Below are 18192 nucleotides of genomic sequence, written 5' to 3'. Positions count from 1 at the left end.
AATTAAAATGTGAAAATAAGAGACACCTTCTTTTCCTTTACTCGATTCTGTTTATGATTTATCTGCACATTCTCCAGTGAATATTTGCTTCACCTCTGCAAAAACAGGTGGAGAGCACCTGTGGATATTCTTTAGCTCTTATTACAGATTTCCCAACTGGATTGAAGTCAGGGCTCTGGTGGAGGTGTTCCAGAATAACAACCATTTTCTTGCTATTCATAGTTTTTCCCTCGTGTGCTTATCCTTGCTGATGAAATGAATGTTGCCCCTGATTACAGATCTCTGGCTGGCTGAAATAGCGGGGATTTGCATGCATTTTGTTCTCATGTTGCTCTCCTGCTAAAAAGCAACCCCAGCTTCATGCATGACAATAGTGATTGTGTCACCTTTTGCCGTGTTTTGTTCACATTGCCCTTGTTTCTCATTCCTCAGTGTAGTAGGTCAGCCTGATATTAACAGTGCCTGGGATGTGCCGTATGTTTTTCCCTGCATTTCCGACACTAATCTGAGCTGTTGCTTTTTAGGTGTGAAACACCAGAAGGTTACATTATAATATGTAAGTAAGCAAATGAAAGAAGGAATGATTTTAAAGGTGTTTTATGAGATAAAATCAGTGGGGATTAATACTTTCTGTATAATGTGTACAACATAGTCAAGGTCAAAGGTGCATACAGTAGTTTGGTTCTAATTTAAAGCTGCAGTCCTTTAAAGCTTTTGCCTCTTTGTCGCCATCTCTGTTTGAAAACCTGGAATTGCAGCTGTTAGCGGAATTATTGTTATTGCATGGGTTGTACTCTGACACGGCTTCAGCGCGGATAAATCTAATGTTTTGAGGTGAATGTGTGGCAGTCAGTCACGGCACTGGTGTGGATATTTACTGTATTTTACAATCACAGATTCTTGCCTACGTCTTGGGATATATGACCCAAATAAGAATTTTCACGTATATTGTTATCTGAACAAGTAAGTAACAAGTCTGCCATGTTTGTTCTGACCAACTGAGGAAAAAAGCATTACAATACATTGCGTTGCCAATGGTGATTTAAAGGGGTCATTGGATGGCCATTTTACACAAGTTGATATGATTCTTTAGGGTCTTAATGAAAAGTCTATGTAAAGACCATAGATATGTGTAGATTCCCTATTCGACCGTTCCAGATACGTTGAGGAGTCAGCCATCTCGTATTCATCATAATAATCAATGCATATTCAAAGATATACAAGCGTATAACTTGCTGTTGTAGACGTACACAGTCAATGCGGTCAAAGATTCGCAGACCGTTCCAAAAATGGCGGATGGTTTACTTATCGTGGCCCATAGAAACAGGAGATAATGAGGCATCTATGTATATATATCTATGGAGCATACTAAACTTCAGTCGCAAAACTAGCTAACTAGCGCATTATTAGGAAAGGCGATTTGCAAAGATTCATAAAAACCCTTATACTCACTTCTTCTGTAGATAAAGTTGGATCACCAGTGATTCGCGTGAACATAGATGCATTTATGTAGATCGATGATCGGCGCATTCCCTTCAAAATTAAAGTAACGTTAATCCTCTGCCTCTTCAGCGGCTCAGATGTCAAGAGTAAATGACGACTGCTATATTCATTATTACATCCAACAACTAAACACTTCAATCACTTAATCGGAGACATCTTGTCTTCCCCTGCACAATGATGGACTGATGACAGCTCAATCAGGGTGGGTCTAAGGTAAGACGGTCTTGTCAATCAATTATCGTTGGAGCGGCCTGTACAGAACTATGTCATTCTCACAGGAACCTCAGAACAGCCTGATTTGAAAAAGGGGATTAAAAAATAGGGATTAAAAAAAAACACTGGGTGGATTTTTATCATCATAGGATGGATGTGTACACACTTCCAACACACATTTATGTTCAAACAACTTGTAAAGTGAATTTTGCATCCGATGACCCCTTTAAGATAAAGATTGGTTAGCTCATATCACATCAAACCGTGCAAATTATTATTATTGTTATACTTTATTCTCAAATTATTATCTATAAATTAATATAATGTTAACAACATCAGCATTGCGTGACTATGAGTAGGCTATAGTGTGTATTAGCATGTAGATTTCAACTTCTGTACTAATCTCTCTGTCTAATCTCTAATTGTCATACCATTCGAATTTCATATTAAAAAATTATTTTAACCCAAAAAGCAAATTATGCTTCCTTCAAACTAGTTGTCTTTAAAATGCAAATCCTGTGTAATCCCAGGCTATCTGTAATCAGAAGCACATTTAAAACTGGAATATAATTTAATTTCATTCACATGTGTTTCATAAACACATAATCCTTTCTGGATTACAATCCGCCATCAAAATGATACATTTAATTATTCTAGCTGCTGTGAGAAAATCCTCGCATGCGATAGCTATAGTAGTAGTTTACAGACGTGACGTAACGACGCAGCAGCATGGTCGAATTTCCCACGAAAACCTATCACAGTTGCCAAGTCCGCGTATTATACGCGACTTTGGGCTTCTTTTTTCGTAAAGTTGTGGAAAAAATCCCTGGTCGAGGGTTGCGGTTTTTGGGGGGGGTTATTTAAAAAAATATCATTGCTTGTTGGGGAAATCTGACAAGCAACTTTGTTTCTTTATTTATGTTCGCCGTATTCTCCAGTGCATTGATTTACACTCTGTCTGCTCGCAGTTAATAGCCAACCAGTGCAATAATATAAGTGCCTTAGCGTAATTACTGATCTGCTATTTAAGCTTCGTATTATTATTCTTATGAGACTAAAGTTTCTAAACGAACCACCAAACTCAGCCCAGCTCTTCAGACTGATCTGACTCCAGTTGCTATATCTCTTCAGACTGATCTGACTTATAGCTTTCATAAAAATGAAGATTAAAAATCATAAAACTCCCATAGATTTACATTGACTGAATGTTCAGATGAGCCAAGACTATTCAAACTCCAACTGTCAAAATTCAAATGTTAACATCCTGAAGCCCATTAAGCTTCCCTTCTATGTACTATTTCTAATCTATCTATCTATCTATCTATCTATCTATCTATCTATCTATCTATCTATCTATCTATCTATCTATCTATCTATCTATCTATCTATCTATCTATCTATCCTAGCGACATGCTAATCATGCTAGAAACAGACTAACAACATGGTAGTAACTTGCAAATCATGCTAGCAACATGCTAGTCACATGCTAATCATGCTAGTAACATGCTAGTCACATGCTAATCATGCTAGAAACATGCTAGCGGCATGCTAGTCACTTGCTAATAATGTTAACAACATGCTAATAACATGCAAATCATGCTAGAAACATGTTAGGCAAATGCTAATCACTTGCTAATCATGCTAGCAACATGCTAGTCATGCTAGCAAAAAATGCTAGTAACATTCTAATCATGCTAGCGACATGCTAGTCACTTGCTAGTCATGCTAGCAACATTCTAGTAACATGCTAATCATGCTATAAGCATGCTAGCAACATGCTTGTAACATGCTAATCATGCTAGAAACATGCTAGTAACATTCTAATCATGCTAGCGACATGCTAGTCACTTGATAGTCAGGCTAGCAACATTCTAGTAACATGCTAATCATGCTATAAACATGCTTGTAACATGCTAATCGTGCTAGAAACATGCTAGCGAAATGCTAGTCACTTGCTAATCGTGCTAGCAACATGCTAGTAACATGCTAATTATGCTAGAAACATGTTAGGGACATTCTAGTCACTTGCTAGTCATGCTAGCAACATGCTAGTAACATGATAATCATGTTAGAAACATGCTAGTAACAGGTTAATCATGCTAAAAACATGTTATCAACATCTATCTAAATGCTCAAACTTCAGGCTTTTACATCTGCTTTAAACTTCCAGGCTAGGCTTTCTCAAGCCAACCTAAAGTTTGTCTTGACAAACTTTTTTATCTAGTTTGCCAAATGCCCCCCCCCCCCCCCCCCTCATTGGAGAAAAATCACATTCAAAAAGAAGGCGCGTGACGATGTAATCCAAGCGATGATAGAAGTAGACGAGCGGGATGGCTTTCTTTTAGCCTAATTTTCTAAATGTATTTGTAATGTATTAATTCTGATGGGCTGTAATAAAAAAACAAGTAGTCATATCCTAATACTAAGAGTAAATACATTTGGTTCGAATAGCCTGGTATGGCAAGATGTCTTAAAATGTATTTCTTTTTTTTTTACATTTAAACTTTGACCACATTATTAGATTACCTTTTGACTTCATGAATACACATAAATGACAGCTTAATGATTTTAATGATTTTTTATAATATTTTTTAAATAATAGTATATAATATTTTCTTTTTTAATATAATATATTATTATTTTATATAATATGTTTATATTTTTCTATCATATTTATTTGGCATTTTGTTTGATGTTTAAATGTCATTTATTTGATAGTTATGTGTACATTATTTTATTTTAATTGGTAGAAAAACCTGTTTTTGACCTCAATATAAAGCACTTTCCCTCTGTACATGGCTGTGAGGACAAGCAGTTTTGTATTGCTTGGAATTCTTTATAATTAATTAAAAACAAATATTGCCACATTGATGGCTCAAGAAAGTGTAATTGTCCAAATAACACATTGTTTCATTTCAATATATATATATATATATAGTGTTTTTCAAGTGTAATATTTCTGTAAAGGCTAGGGATAGAAAAAATTCATAGAATGACCCCTATATATTTTAGGCCTACATATGTTACAGCTCCCCTTTTTCTCCTTTTCCATCTCTCCAATCCTCTTTTCAGATAAAAGAGTGGTTTCAGTTTAATATGTTGCAGGCTCATTTATTGGTAATAAATAATACTGATGATAATATATTTTCAAAAAAACATTGGGCTTGTTTTTGAAGCTGCGGTTGCTTATTTGTCTCGCGAGAGTTGGCAACAGTGAAACCTACTTACCACTCAAATTAGAAAACATTATTATAAGCTAACCGTTGTGGATGTAAGGCGATAGTTTTGAACACTGGCTGGTTATGTACTTGCTCAAATATTGATTTCGGGTTATTTTGAACTTTTTCAGCTTATTTCAGCTTGTCAAATGGACTGCAGGTGGCAGTATAACATCTGCTAAATTGAGATGATCTGGCCACTACACTAAGTGAACACTTCACCCCCTCACTGTGACGGAAATCCCCCAAAAGACCAGAATACGGTTAGAGCCCACTCTGAATGAAGGCTTTTATATCCAGCTGGTATCGAACTAAGAAAAAAGTGAAAGTGAAACTGAAACCGAATTTCCCCTTTTGTTCTGGGTGTTTCCACAAGCCTTTCCAGGAAATCATTTATATGCAAATCAGTGAAGCACGATGTCAAGGGAAAAAAGGCACTAACTAGCCTATACTAAAAAGTGAAAGGATTTTTATTTATTCTCCTCAGGCATTTCCATGTAGCATATAAATTGGATTACTGCCCATGCTTTACATTGTTTTAACATGATTTATTTTTTGTATAAATATAAATGCTTGTCATGCAACAGCACAAAATACACTGCAGTCAAAAGTCTGGGTGAGTTGAGGCTTCTCATGATCTTAAAAACAAACAATTTTAAATGAGCTAAACAGACAAATAAATAGAAGTCGTGCCTAGCAATAATCAGACCTAGGAAAAGCAGCAAACAAGTGCCCAGCATATATCAGAAATTCTTCAATACTATAAAGGCAGCCACTTTAAATATAAAATAAGTTTAAGGTACAATATAAAATAATATTGCATAATAATATTGTTTAAAATATATATTTTTTATCTCTGTATTTCCCTATTGCAATTGCATTGCAATTAACCACTCTTCCATTTGTGTTATTTCACATTTTTAATGAATTCATTATTATTATAAAATATGTGGTAATAGTAAGTAATGAGTATGCGTGTCTAGACTTTTGACTGTACTGTATATTTTATAATTTCAAAAAGTCTACTGTTGTATCTGTCTCAACGTCACAAAATATGAACTGGTGGCACTAAAGCCAGTCAACAGCACAGACTCCACGCTCACACTTCCCCATTATAATTAAACAAAGATTCCTTTCAGTGATACAGCCAGTGTTGAGGAAGGCTCTGTTGAGTCACAGTAAACAGGCGAGACAATGTTGTTTAGAACAACAGGAGTGGAATAACGTCATCAAGGCTGATGACACTAGTAATGAAGGGCTGATAGGGACAGTGAGGGTGAGACGACACTGACTCATTACATATCACAGCTTATCGAGTACAACCACCAAGATGATGTATTGCCATAATACATGACTGATACATCAGAGAAAGGAGGTTTTGTTTAGGTATTTTATTTAGATCTATTTGATCATACAATAGCTCTCAGTTTGACACCCTGTTGTGTGAATGAAAGAGTCATTAGTTTCACATTATGTATTTGTACATTATGTATATGCATTCATTTCCTGTAGCCTGCAGATAACCAGACAAATCTCTAGGATTTTTGATTAATACCAATTTAAAGGGATAATTCGCCCAAAAATGACAATTACCCTATGATTTACTCACCCTTAAGCAATTCTATGTACTGTAGGTGTATACGACGTTCTTTTTTCAGATGAATACAATCAAAGTTATATTTAAAAATGTCATGGCTCTTGTCATGTCATTAAAGTATAATGGCAGTGAATGGGGTTTAAGATTTTCATGTCCAATAAAAATGCCTCCATCCATCATAAAAAGTTCTCCACATGGCTCCGGTGGTTAATAATGGCCTTCTGAAGCGAATCGATATCCATATGTAAAACTTTATAAACCATAATCGGTCGTGTGTCTGGCAGCTCTTTCCGTGGAGGACATTGAAGACATCTACCTATTCGGAACCACGATAACGGGTTTTCTGCTGATTGGATTAGGCTTTGCTCTGTTATTTTTAGAATTCAGGAGACGGAACAGCTGTCCAAAGCCTCAAGGCTGCCCGTCATGAAGTAGTGGGCAGAGCGGTCAGCACTGTCTGAGACTATTAACCGCAATATGGATGCCATCACGGAGAAGCTCACGGTTAAAGGAAAATTGATGATTTGGAGACCAGAAATGGACTAAGAGAGTAGCTGTGAAATTGGAATGCGGCTACTCGCCCCAAGACCAAACAATCTTATCTTCTTTGGCTCTCCTAACCAGCGCAACCTCGGACAAGGTCGAAGCTGGAAAATTTCTCCGGGAAGAGCACTGCAGTTAGACTCTCTTGCGTTCCTCCCCACTTCCAGACACCTGCTGTTGTTGACTCAGTTGGGGTCCTGATCAAGGCTGTCTCCATGGCAACCTGCTGTGTCGCTTTCACAATCTGCGGACTGAGGCAACTTGATTCGAATGCCAGCGTGCCAACTTCCCAGGCCACACATACATACACACACACACATACAGATACGCACTCACCTCCCAAACCCCCATCCAACGCCTTCGCCACTTTGTACCGCCATTCTGATAGGCGGGTCTGACCGGCGCCGAGAATGGCTGCAGGACCGGATGGCTGCTTGTCGGAACTGGAACTGCATTCACGTACGACCTAAATCATCCGCTGGAATGCACTCTCTTGTGTACGCACATATGACAGTTAGTGGAAGCTAGAGACTAAAATATGGATATTTTTCTTACAAAATGCATAGATTCACTTCAGAAGGCCTGTATTAACCCTTCAGAGCCATGTGGAGCATTTTTTGTCATGGAATTATGCATTTTATTGGACTTCAGCCTTTAAACCCCATTCACTGCAATTATAAATCTTGGAAGAGCTAGGATATTTTTAAATATAACTCCAATTGTATTTGTCTGAAAGAAGAGCATCATATACACCTAGGATGGTTGAGGGTGAGTAAATAATAGGGTCATTTTCATTTTTGGGTGAACTATCCCTTTAAGAACAACATCAGTTATTTGAAAAAGAACATTGTGAATGCAAATGTCACTTTTGATTAATTAATGTCATATTGCTGAATAAAAGTATTATATCCTTCAAAAAAAAAAAAAAAAAGAAAAGATTGTAAGACTAATGCTTATGTTTAGGAAAAAATGTGTTCCGTTAAATGCTGTTAATATTTATATGCTACAGTTTGTTAAGTACAATAAAATCTATATAAAGTATATCAAATCACACAGGTGGTACTGTCCAATGAGTACTGTAGAGAAGAATGAAGTAGGGGACTCTGTGTCCAGTGTGCCACTGTTTTCACTCAAACACCCTTCGATCCTACACACATCTGAGCTGGAAAGGTTGGTCTTCAGGTTTAGGAGAGCAGCGTGCCGTTCACTAGTGCAGAATAACAACAAAGATGAATGACAACAAAGAACACTGATGATCAAATTCTAATCATTATTCATACTGCTAATGCTATCCATACCTGAATGTTTAAAATGGTATTTGTATACTATTATAATTTGTAGTACTTATGTGGAAAAGAAAACAAGACAATTGAGGTAATTCAAATAAAAATGTCCACTCTGGTCTATCAGGTCAAAGAGTAGTTTTGATTGTGGCCTGTATATGTCTCTTGGGTCAAACTACTGCATCTTGCCAGCTGCTATCTAATAGACTCGCCTAATGTCAGAATCGTCTCTACTAACACTCTAGCTGTACACTCTCAAGATCCTGTCTCAGAATCTCTGATAATTTGGGCAGCATTTGACCGAGCCATTCCTCTCTGGATCCCTAAGAGAAAAGAATGGTACTTGATTTAGAAAACTTGATTTTTTGTCTTTTTGAGAGTTGAATCTGTATATTTGCAGTGGTTCTTTGCAACTCTTGCATTCTGCATTCCCACAATTCATTATGCTATTATAAAAAGAATACATTGATAAAGTCCATATTTAGTCTGTGACTCAATATCACATTGTGTCTACAACAATAATTACAGACTACTGTATGTTATTGGCAGCATGTCAAGCAATGTTTTTGGCTTTCTAAACCACTGTAACCAATAAACCTTAAAATAAGCCTATAAAATAACTTTTAATTGTTATTTAAGTAAGGAGCTTCACCAATAGGGAAATTTGGGAACTGTGATTAAACGCATACACAAACATGATTCCGTTCTTTTTTTGTTTTTCTACATTAGATACTTTAAAAGTATGATTCAGAGAAACAGAAATGTAGAAGAGAGTAACTGGAGGTTTCTGAGATTCCAAAACATAATGATAACCATGTGTTACTATACGAGTCAGGAATTCCTGCGGTTTCCCAGAACGTTCCAGGAAGAAAGCTGGGAGAAAATATGATTTGTATTTGTACTCTATTCAAATCTGAATGAAAATCTGCATGTGGAGTATTTTGCATGTTTTGTTCACATGGGAGTGTTCAGTATGTTCATATGCATTAATGTGTGGGTCTGTATGTGATCTCACCACTTTGGCAAACACAGAACAGATTTTATTGCTGTCGTGGCAGATGAACTCAGCAGCTGCTTCTTGCCTTTCAGTTTCAGTTTTATCTTCATCATTCGCCTCACATACTCAACTATTATTTATACATGCAGCTCAGCCAGTAGCTCCTATAAACACACAGATACACGCTCTTCATAATCTATAATTGTATCTTAAAACAATAAAAAACACCATGTTAGAGACCAAAGTAAGATTAGACGTCTATAACATCACATAATAATTTGCTGCAAAATTGGTTCTGACCTCTCTGCAGACAGGCTTTAGCTCTTTGAAATTGTCTATGTTATTCTCAAGCGCCTTCACCAGCTCCTCCACAACCTCACAATGTCCAGCAAACCAAACTTGAGTCCACAGTTTATGGTACAGAGGCAGTGCAGATAAACAAGTCTGGTTATTTCTGTTTTTTTAATTTATGAAATTAATAGTAAAAGAAGCATCAAACATGAAAGTAAATTACATTATGTTATTTATCCAAGTACAATAGGACAGATGTGTTGGCCCTGGAACAATATTCCTATAATACAATCAAAAGCCAAGCACTTTTATTAACCCTAACACTAACGACTGAATGGTGATTCAGTAAATACTTGGATGAATCAAAGTTAAATTGCTGAAATTTTTCCAGAGGCAAATACCTGCAGCATTGTCTTGAGGCTACCAATCCATCACAGCTATGAACTCTTCAGAGAATGCATGGAAAGTGGCATTTTGCAATCCCCCACTTTTGGAGTGATGTAGAATTACTGATGAAATAGTTTTAAATGTCTTCATGTTTTTTTTTTTTTTGTTGTTAACAACATTTGATTGAATTTTCTTCATGAAACAGCAGTAACAAACAAAAAACAACTGTGCAAATTCAGAACCCAACCCACTATATAACTTTAAAACATGAAGAGCAAAGTTGGCACACCACAGCTCCAAAAGTAGTTGTATATTTATGTTCTCACCACAGGTGGCGTTTTGAGCCTACAAGCTCTTCATCAGACAATGATCCCATACAAAGTTCAGCCCTTAAATACAGCACAAACCTGAACCACATGATCCCAAAAACTACTTTTACTAATTTTGGAGCTGTGTTTTAAATATTTTTGTGGTTGAGCACCCACTTTTAGCCTTTCGGCCTGTTGGATGTGCGCACTTTGATTGTTATATAAAGTTATATTATGGACATTTTATTACATATTTTTACTACTGCTTTTTGATGTTTGCAGGTGTTGCTGAGTTTTGTCCTTTTCTCCAGTTCTGATCTGTCTTGTGTTATCTGATTAAAATGCACATCTGAAGGTATTCAGATTACACTACAAATGAATTAAATTTACATCATAATTAAAATAAACAGTTGTTTATTGATGTGATTTACAGTGTGATTTTTTTTTTTATTTCTTTTGTATACATGTTTTTGTACTGAGAAAAGCTCAGGAAGATGACTAGCCCAGGAATGAGACAGGAAAGCAGAGGGGGAGAAACCGATCAGAACATGACACATGCTAAGAGAAACATTATTAAATGTCAATTTACATTCTTAGGTTTTCCACAAAAGAAAGAACATCTTTAAGGACATGTATTCCTAGATTTTCCCAGGGACCTCCAAGTGGATCAATTTGTTCTGCGAGTTGCTGCAACTCATCATCACAGTCACAGTGAACTGGTTTGGTACCTCGTTCAAGCCAATGCACATGAGATACCGCTCCTGATACAGAATGACTGCCACCACCAATTAGCTCTGCTGGATTAATCTCTCCTCCAATGGAGTCTGAGGGTCTTGATGCAAATATCTCCTGCATTGCAGTACTTGACAGCCTCTGTTGTGCCAGGCAACCCTGGACAGATTTGTAGAAGTGACTGGTATCTCTCGGTTCGCAAACCATGATTGTTCCACTGATGTGTTAAATTTGTCAAGTCTTTGTTAATTCTTGGGATGTAGACATATAGCCCACATGTGCATGTCATTATCTACATCCACAATGCCCTCTCTCTCAAGAAAGTGGAAAAGGTCATAGTACACATTTGACACCCCACGCCACAGATCGACCCAAAGTCTTTCAATCCTCTGATTGTGTGTACTTCTTCCTCTAAGAGCACTCCCTCATTCGGTGCCTCTGAACAGGTTCATGAACAAGCACACTGCATTGTTCTCTCCACCATGGTCAGCCCGTACTCTGGAAGGGACTCCATATTCAGAAATAGCATCCAAGAAGCAGTTCATGACAGTGCTGCTGCGATTATTGTTAGATGCACGGAAAAAGGTGACGAGCTGACTGTATGAATGCCATCAATTCTCCATCTAAATCAACACAAATAAATAATTACTTAGTTGAGCATAACACTTGCATTAGACAACAACAACAAAATATCCGACGAAGGATGTGCTTTGATGTTCTACAACAGCACTGTGTTACATCCATCTTAACCTCTTTTTGCAGCCATATTGATTTATGTTAATGAACTGCTCAATTCTAAAATTTAGACTTTTAAAATCTTATTTACTTCAAATTTTAAATAAAAATTTAGTGACTTAGTGGCATTTTTTAAGTAACAGAAGAATAGAGTGGTTTAAGCATAATGTAATGTTTAAGATTTAAAAATAAAATTACCTTATTAGTTTGTGATTTCCATCAAGATGCCATAAAGAATTAGGTCCTGCGACACGGTAGGACCTTCTATGTTGTCGCTGAGACATTGCTCTGAGAGCTGCAGCCCTTGAGTTGACACGATGTTTACGGCTCCTCACTCTGCACCTCTGAACCCGAATTCCCTCTGACCTCAGTTGTGCTCGAACTGCCTCTGGTCCAAGTTGGTCATTTCCAGCCACTAGATCCCTAATCTTTTAATCTAAGTCTGCATTAGATATGTCGGAGTATGAGGCAGACTGCAACAGATTGATGCACCTGGGAAAAATAGATCCAAGTATTTTACCATTTAATAGGAGCGCTAAAATAAATCAATAGTTGCAATCAGCATTTTTCCCAACCCATTATGATCAAATGAGATGAGGACTCCAGTCATATTAGTGACCTTAAACAGGTGACATTTTATTCTAGGTAGTATTTTTTATCTTTTCTTTTTCTTAATATTTGTATTCTATATAATTGCACTGTCCTTGGAGCGGACCTGACCTACATTTCACTGCTGGTTATACTCTGTATAATTATATATGTGACAAATAAAATCTTGAATCTTGAATCTTGAATCTTGGTTTATGGTCAGTTTCATGTAATTATGTAACATGTAGCATATGTAACTTGTATACAATAAAATTAAATGTTACCATCATTCTATTAGTTTTCCATGACAAATACACCTGTGAACAGGGTATCGTGTGCAGTCAATGGATATATTTATTATATTATATAACTTACCTTAAACGTCAATTGACTGTAGATATGGAGGTGTGTAGAATATGTGCAATCTGTGTTACAGTGAAGCCACAAGACAACAGAAACGACAATTGATCCTGAGTAATAACATAAGATGGTGCGCCTCTGGATACACTACGAATCAGTGGAGGTCGATATCCAGTGCTGTCTGTAGAAAAATTACAATATACTGCTTTTATAAACACTTGGGAAACAAGCATTAACTATAACACGTTTCATAAAATACAACTACTGGTCAGATTTCCGAGAGGTAAACTAATGCGTTAAAATGGCAAAAAATGCTGTAATTTCCTTAACTTTCTGGCGACTGTGCTTGAGAAGCACTGAAATGAATGGGCTTCAATGCTGAAACTATCGGTTGTTTGGAACTATTGGCTGCTCCATGACACGCTTTACTTCCGCATTCTTAAGTTCCTATGGAAGCCTATGGAAGTGTCGCAACTCTGTTTCTCAACGGCTCTGGTCCTGACCAAGCTTCAATATGTGACGAGTTGGGAGTGAGAACGTGTTGTGACAAGCAGTGTTGTGCAAGTTACTTCCAAACTGTAATACATTACAGATTACTTGTTACTGTTATTTAAAAGTAATTCCTTACCTTACAATATTACTGTCTCAGAACTGTAATGCGTTACATGACTCCTGTATTACTTTTGAGTTACTTTCACCAAAATGTCTACAGAAGTAGAACTTAACATTCTAAAATGACTAAATGTACTAGAGCCCTGCCCTAATGGCAAAGTGTTTATATTTCGTTTTGGCTTTTTATTAAGTTCATTTAGAAAAAAAACGTTTGGAGCATTTTTTGTTCATTAAATACGTTTTTTATTTCTTAAAGTAATGACCAAGCGGCCAGCGGCAGACCTGTAGGCTGATCATAGCTTATGCTTGATCAATTTAGCCTTCTCAAATCATCATGACTTGCCTAAAATAAGATCTATAGATATACTAAAACAGTTCAAGCATATAACAATGTTTAAACGTTAAACCTAGATAAATGTTCGCTGCATCCAGTAGTTTGTGTGGAGAGTGGAAGCTAAAGCGCAGGACATGGAGGCACTAGCGCAATCAATTACAATTTTTTTTCAATGGAAACAACTTACGCCGTAATTTTTGCTCTTAAAAGTAAGAGTAATACATCATTCGTAACTGTAAAGGGTCTACTTTTATTTGTGTGCACTCACAATATCAACAAAACGTTGTGCTTTTATCTTGAACAGGAGCGCTTCACAAAAATGAATCTAAAGTCAGCGAATACATGCCTCGCAGACATGATAAATATATCTATAGAAAGCTTTAAATTACTACTTAACGAGATAAATAAAAACGAAAACAAAAACTATTTAATACAATCGTTATCTGTGAAGATGCACTTCTCTCTAAAGGTGCGTCTAACGAGGAGATGGCGAATCCTTACTATTTCCCCCGGACACATTCATGATACTTTTGCTGGGGCTTTTGCTTTATTGCATGTATTTTGCTCTTGACAGTCGCGGCAGCACAGACTCATGTTGTTTCCACCAGCGCGGCAATTTTTTTTCAACAATAATTGATGGATGTCTAAAATATAAAGATAAGGAGAAGCCTAAAACAGGCCCGAGGACCGGCCCGCGTCTGAACTATGACGTGAATATTGGCCCGAAGCCCAGGCCGTGGGACATAAAAAAGTCGGAGCCCGACTTTAAATTAAATTTTAAAAATAAATAAAAATTGGGGGCTAAAAGTGTGTTGTAACGCAAGCGTTACTGAACATGTACCGAGTAAAATATTACTGAAAATTGATTAGTAATGCCTTTCACTACTGCGTTACAGCAAAAAGTAATACGTTACTGTAATGCATTACTTTTGTAACGCGTTACTCCTAACACTGGTGACAAGATACGCGATACAGTACGAGACCAAACGCGATTTCAGCAAGTCTATATATATATATAGGGTGTGTCTCCACTTGCAAATAATGATCTGTTAAATAATCACACTGGAAAATGATTGGATGAGAAAGGGTTAACAGTTTCCTATTGGCTGGCTGGTTCTTTATGCTGTGTATGCCCCTGTTGCGTCAGTCAGTTCATGTGTGAAAGGCCAGCAGTAAGTTGTGTGTTTGGTAGCTCCGTAATTCCAGCTGTTATTATCTATGAAATGTGTGATATATCATGACAAACAGCATATATTCGATATCAAGAAAAGTGCTAGACATTGGCGAAAAGAGTGAAAGATGTGTGTTTTATTTTAGCGCTGCAGCACGAGGAGTGTCGAATATGCTGGAAGTTATCAACTCACTCTGTGTTATCCTGTTTTCTCAGTGAATGAAAAGGGCTGAGAGAAGAATGCTTGAATCACAAGCTTTATTGATCCACAACATAACCCAGAGAAGATAAAAGATCAGTTACACCTCCTTCTATTTTAAACTATAGGAAAAATTGTAACACCTTTCAACAGGGGCATCATGCACTCATTATTTCTGAGGGGGCACGAGGGGGGGGGGGGGGGCATGGGGGTTGTCATATGACACACAGCAGCCACAATAGCTTATGTTTTATTTATTTTTTCCTTTTTATTCAAAACACTCCCGAACACATTAACTATATCATGAAATATCTCGATTATCACCTAGATTATGATGGTCAAAGTAGCCTAATATAACTATTTATGCATAGTTAAGAGATATGTAGTCTAACTATGCATAAAACTTGTCTGTTTAGTAACAGATATGGGTGTCATGCCATACCATATTTTTAATACAGCTGACTTTATATTTAATGTGAATATTAAAAACATTGTAAGTTAGGCTACTTATCATAACACTTTCATTGTACAGAAAGAGAGCAAAGAACATACGTTATCAAAGAATATTTTCACTGACAGTCTAGAGTTCAAGCATTAAAATCACTGAAGCTGTTACACTGTGAAATTAATATCTTACTTACAGATTCATACACACATCTGCACCTTGTTGTTTCTGACGAGAGAATTCGCCAGAAAGAGGTATTCAGTGAGCAGTGTTGGGGAGTAACTAGTTACATGAAACAGAATTACATAAGTTAATTACAAAATAAATGTAATTGTAATTAGTTACAGTTACTGAGAAAAAATGTGTAATTACATTACAGTTACTTTTGAAAATGTTAATGATTACAAAGGGGGTTACATCTGAATATTTTCACACCCCCATACAGATTTAATTGACTTCTTTCATAAATTGCATTGACTGCTCTAAAATGAGACACCAATGTTTCAGGAGTTTAGGACAGAAAAGGACACACGCTTATGCGATAACTGTTTTATTTCCTATTTGGGTTTATGCATATGCTTTATTTTTTTAAGATTAATTGTTTTTTCCAAGGCATTGTTTGATGCCAGTGTTTCTTGTCAAAACTATGCAAACATTTGATTTCAAAACCAGTATCATAGCTATTCAACTATTTCTTGTTATGATCTTATATCTGTATTTAAGTAAATAAGAGGTGTTAAGTCTGATTTTGTGGTGGCTGTGCTTTAGATTAAATTATTACACGGCTTTGTGGAATGCTTGATTCTGATTGGTCTGTCGTGACTTTCCAAGGTATGTTATTCTCCGATAACAACTGGTAAAAGCTAATAACAGACTCATCCGGGTAACTTAAGTCGGTGCTATACACTTGCTAGGAACTGTTTTTTTTTTTTTTTTGGTGGAAGCTTTGCATTTGGTTAGCTAATAAAATATTAAAACTCAATTCAATATTATGTGTACAATTTCTTAATTCTGTCATCCTAGTATCGTGGACTCGCTCTCTTGTTTCATACAAACGCTGCTGCCATTTTGTTTTGTACACTGTAATGGATTACAAGATAACTAACAAACTAGTTCTGTAAGTACTAGTACTTAATTATTTATGTGTAATAAAAGTAGTATGACTGCACCGTATCCCTTAAATGTCCATCTAGTTTGGACTTGCCACTTGCTAGCAACTGTTTTCTTCATGAAAGCTTTGCGTTCAAATATTTCAACTCAGGTCAGTGTTTTGTTTCTAATTATTTAAGCAGGATAATGTACATCAAGCCAGTTGTTATCAAAATAAAGAAGTACATTATCTCTTAATTGAATGAAATCTTAATTCAAGTGATTTTGGCAGTAATCAGTGTTGAGCACTACTGTAAGATCAACCATGCCTGCTTTAAATGTTTCAAAATGATTAATTGAAAATGTTGAAAATGTTAGACATTTAGAAAAGTAATCAAATGTAATAAGTTACATTACCTTAATAAAGTAATTGAAAAGTTACACTACTTATTACATTTTAAACAGAGTAACTTGTAATCTGTAACCTATTACATTTCCAGAGTAACCTTCCCAACACTGTCAGTCAGCAAGAGAGTGAAGAAAATGCATTTCATGCATTTCAACTATAACTCATCTTAACGCCTCATTGGTCATTGCATTCATAAACTCAACAGCATCATGTGTGACTGGTTATAATGCAGCGCTGTACAAACGTGGCTGTATGCTGATGATATTACGCTAATCACGCCGGTGTGATTGTATCAAATAGAAAAAAATATTATTCAGCAATTTTTTTTTTTTGTCTTTTGGTAGCTGCATTCAAAATCCACTTGCCTCAAAAATCTGAGGGGTCACGTGCCCCCTCACTTTGATTGGGCATGACGCCTCTGCCTTTCAAAACATAAGCGAGGCATAAGCATATATGTCTAAACCACAATATAACACCTCGAGCAGGTGTGAATAACACTTTTCACAACGGTTAAGAAGTTCCATTTTGCACCCATGTTGCAAAATGCATCCCCTTGTTTTTACCCGTTCTTTTACAAAATAATCAAGGCAACTATAAAGCAGTTAAAACCATAAAGCAATCAACATCTGTGATCTCAAAATAAGGTACACTCCTATACAGCTTTTGACATTCATACTTTTATGACAGGAGTCTGGAGTTCCATTTTTCCTAAATCATTTGTCAACATTAGTAATTCAGCCGAAAAATCATGCAATTCAATAATTTCTTTCATTAATTTCATTATTCTCTTATTTGTTGATTCTTGCTTCCTCAGCAATCTCAGAATTGCCCTCATTTTGAAGATAATCCTTTGATCCTCCAGCTCTCTCCTGAACCCGTCTGCGACGTTCCTTCTTCTCCTGCTTCTTGACCTTCCTACTCCAATTTCCCTGTAGCCTATTCCTTGAACTAAAAAATCGTCAAAATCAATTTCTATCTTATCTGATCGTTTCTTATCGTTCCTATTAGAGGATTGATCAGGAAATTGCATATCAGTTAGGTTGGGGTCTAATTCGTCAAGTGCCATGCTCGAATCTCCCGCGAAAACCTACTCGTATCACTCAAATTAGAAAACATTATTATAAGCTAACCGTTGTGAATCGGGCTAAAGTAAGGCGATAGTTTTGAACACTGCCTGG

This window comes from Barbus barbus, assembly GCF_936440315.1.
Source record: "Barbus barbus genome assembly, chromosome: 14".
Taxonomy (NCBI): domain Eukaryota; kingdom Metazoa; phylum Chordata; class Actinopteri; order Cypriniformes; family Cyprinidae; genus Barbus; species Barbus barbus.
The sequence above is the reverse complement of the archived record's forward strand: the minus strand, read 5'-3'. Positions refer to the sequence as shown.